Source organism: Schistocerca gregaria, chromosome 4 (assembly GCF_023897955.1).
Source record: "Schistocerca gregaria isolate iqSchGreg1 chromosome 4, iqSchGreg1.2, whole genome shotgun sequence".
NCBI lineage: Eukaryota > Metazoa > Arthropoda > Insecta > Orthoptera > Acrididae > Schistocerca > Schistocerca gregaria.
This window is the reverse complement of record NC_064923.1, coordinates 608,778,290-608,782,336: the sequence shown is the minus strand read 5'-3', so window position 1 is coordinate 608,782,336 and position 4,047 is coordinate 608,778,290. Positions and strand designations below refer to the sequence as shown.

Below are 4,047 nucleotides of genomic sequence, written 5' to 3'. Positions count from 1 at the left end.
CGTTTTTCTGCCACGCTGACCGTGCGCGGTCCTCATCCAGCGGCAACTCTTCCACACAAGAAGTACTGAAGAGCAGGCAATGTCCTAACACAAGTTGAAATACCACAAATAAAAATCAGAGGTATCAATTAAAAAATTTGAGGAAAATTAGAGGGGTCAGGCCAGAATAGGCTTGTAACTTCTCAAAGGACAGTTCCGAGCCAGAAGGCCTGTAGCGTGCTTTCCACTGACCCCAAACCATAACCACTTGCAACTTCAGCTGTATCAAGCGAGAGTTCATTGGAGGGCAGGGTAGAGGTCTGTTGTGTTTTCTGATGAAAGCTGCTTCTGCCCCCTCGGAGCAGTTCAAAATGGTTCAAATGGCTCTGAGCACTATGGGACTTAACTTCTGTGGTCATGAGTCCCCTAGAACTTAGAACTACTTAAACCTAACTAACCTAAGGACATCACACACATCCATGCCCAGGGCAGGATTCTAACTTGCGACCGTAGCGGTCGCGTGGTTCCAGACTGTAGCGTCTAGAACTGCTCGGCCACCACGGCAGGCCTCGGTGCAGTGATGGCCATGTTTCGATTAGAAGGAGAGCAGTTGAGGACATGCATCCAACCTCTCTGCAAGCTAGACACACTGGACCTACACCTAGAGTTATGGTCTTAGGTGATAATTCCTATGACAGCAGGAGCACCCTCGAGGTTGTCCCAAGCACCGGACTGCAAATCTGTTAGTCATTCTGGTGATTTGACTTGTGCCGCCGCTCATGAACAGCATTCCAGGGGATGTTTTTCAACAGGATAACGCTCACCCATATAGCGCTTCTGTAACCCAACATGCTCTACAGAGAGTTGACATGTGGTCTTGACATGGTCGATCACCAGATCTGTCTCCAGTGTAGCACATATGTTACATCATCTGGTGACAACTCCAGCGCCATTAACAATCAGCATTAACCATCCTTTTATTGAAACTTGCTGGCAGATTAAAACTGTGTGCCCGACCGAGACTCGAACTCGGGATCTTTGCCTTTCGGGGGCAAGTGCTCTACCAACTGAGCTACCGAAGCACGACTCACGCCCGGTACTCACAGCTTTACTTCTGCCAGTACCTCGTCCCCTACCTTCCAAACTTTACAGAAGCTCTCCTGCAAAGGTTTGGAAGGTAGGAGACGAGGTACTGGCAGAAGTACAGCTGTGAGTAGCGGGCCTGAGTCGTGCTTCGGTAGCTCAGTTAGTAGAGCACTTGCCCGCGAAAGGCAAAGGTCACAAGTTCGAGTCTCGGTCGGGCGCACAGTTTAAATCTGCCAGGAAGTTTCATATCAGCGCACACTCCGCAGCAGAGTGAAAATCTCATTCTCGAAAAATCCTTTTATTGACCGACCACGTCAACAGGCATGAAACTCATTCCCACAAACTGATATATAGCACCTGTACAGCACTATTCATCACGTTTGCATGCTTGCATTCAATATTCTGCAAGCTACGCCGGTAATTAATATAACAGCAGTTCAAATTTGCAGTTGCTTAGCCCGCACTTACATTAAATGGTGTTCTCGCAATGCCAATCACTTAAACGAGTTACCTATACAAGTACAAATGTGTTCCCGAATTCTAGTTATTCTTCATTAATTATTTTTGGTGTTGCGATTTTTTTCCGTCAGTGTAACTGTGTAATGAAGTGTATGTGTCGACACCACTAAGATACATAGAATTACGTGACATCCCTTTTTAAATCGTGTACGCTCTACATCTACATCTACATTCACTTGGTTACTCTGCAATTCACACTTAAGTGCCTGGCAGAGGCTTCACCGAACCATTTTCATACCACTTCTCTACCATTCCACTCTCGAATGGCGCGTGGGGAAAAGGAACATCTAAATCTTTTCGTTCGAGCTCTGATTTCTCTTATTTTATTATGATGATCGTTTCAACCTACGTAGGTGGGTGTAAACAAAATATTTTCGCATTCGGAAGAGAAAGTTGGTGATTAAAATTTCGTAAATAGATCTCTCTTCAAAGAAAACCGCCTTTGTTTCAGTGACTGCCATCCCAACTCGAGTATCATATCAGAACACTCTCACCCCTATTGTGCGATAACACGAAACGACCTGCCCTTCTTTGCACCTTTTCGATTTCCTCCGTCAATCCTACATGGTAAGGATTCCATACCGCGCAGCAATATTCCAGCAGAGGACGGACAAGTGTAATGTAGGCTGTCTCTTTAGTGGATTTCTCGCATCTGTTAAGTGTTCTGCCAACAAAGCGCAGTCTTTGTTTCGCCTTCCCCACAGTATTATCACTGTGGTCTTCCCAATTTCAGTTGCTCGTAATTGTAATTCCTAGGTATTTAGTCGAATTGACAGCCCTTAGATTTGTGATATTTATCGTATACCCGAAATTTATCGGATTTCTTTTAGTACCCATGTGGATGACCTCGCACTTTTCTTTGTTTAGTGCTAATTGCCACTTTTCGCACCATACAGAAATTCTCTGTAGATCATTTTGTAACTGGAATTGATAGCCTGATGATTTTACTAGACGGTAAATTACAGCGTCATCTGCAAAAAATCTTGGGGAGCTGCTCAGATTATCACCTACATCACTTACATAAATCAGGAACAACAGGGGGCCTGTTACACTACCTTGTGGAACGCCAGATATCGCTTCTGTTCTACTCGATCATTTACCGTCTATCACTACGAACTGTGACCTCTCTTAGAGGAAATCACGAATCCAGTGACACAACTGAGACGATACTCCAGATGCTTTCAATTTGATTAATAGTCGCTTGTTAGGAACGGTATCAAAAGCCATCTGGAAATCTAGGAATATAGAATCGATCTGAGATCCCTTGTCGACAGCAGTTATTACTTCATGGGAATAAGAGCTAGCTGTGTTGCACAAGAACGATATTTTCTGAATCCGTGTTGGTTATGTATCAATAAGTCATTTTCTTCAAGGTGGTTCATCATGTTCGAGTACAGTATATGCTCCAAAATCCTACTGCAAATAGAGGTCAGTGATATGGCTATGTAATTCAATGGGTTACTCCTATTTCCTTTCTTGAATATTGGTGTGACCTGTGCTACTTTCCAGTCTTTAGGAAAAGACCTTTCGTCAAGTGAGCGGTTGTATATGATTGCTAAGAAAGGCGCTATTGTGTCTGCCTATTCTGAAAGGAACCTAATTGGTATACCATCCGGACCGGAAGACTTGCCTTTCTTAAGTGGTTTGAGTAGTTTCGCAACACCTTAGATATCTACTTTTATGTCACTCATCCTAACAGCTGTTCTGGTTTCGAATTTTGGAATATTCATCTTCTTTCGTGAGGGAATTACGGAAAACTGTATTTAATAACTCCCCTTTAGTGGCACCATCCTCGGTAACATTTGCATCACTATCGCGCAGTGACGGTATTGACTATTTATTGCCACTGGTGTACTTTACATTCGACCAGAATCTCTTTGGGCTTTCAACCATATTTTGAGACAATATTTAATTGTGGAAACTATTAAAAGCATCTCGCATTGACGTCCGCACTAAATTTCGAGCTTCTGTGGCTGGTTCAAATGGCTCTGAGCACTATGAGACTTAACATCTTAGGTCATCAGTCCCCTGGAACTTAGAACTACTTAAACCTAACTAACGTAAGGACATTACACGCATCCATGCCCGAGGCAGGATTCGAACCTGCGACCGTAGGAGTCCTGCGGTTCCGGACTGCAGCGCCTAGAACCGCACGGCCACCGCGGCCGGCGAGCTTCTGTGAAACTTAGCCAGTCTTGGAGATATTGCGTTCTACTGAATTTGGCATGCTTTTTTCGTTGCTTTTGCAACAGTGTTCTGACGTGTTTTGTGTACCATGGTGGATCAGTCCTGTCTCTTATTAACTTATGCGGTATCAATCTATCTATTGCTGTCGATACTGTAACTCTGAATTTGAGCCATATCTGGTCTACACTTACATAATTAGCTTGGAAGGAATAGAGACTCTCTCTCAGGAAGGCATCAAGCGAATTTTTATCTGCTGTTTTAAATAGATATATTTTG

At 43.9% G+C, this 4,047-nt stretch overlaps 1 non-coding gene across 1 annotated transcript; it reads right to left on the bottom strand.

Annotated features, from left to right (window-relative positions):
- Positions 1–987: 987 nt before the first annotated feature.
- Trnas-cga (transfer RNA serine (anticodon CGA)) lies at positions 988–1,062 on the bottom strand. Its single transcript has one exon. It is a non-coding gene; the product is annotated as a tRNA-Ser (tRNA).
- Positions 1,063–4,047: the final 2,985 nt, after the last annotated feature.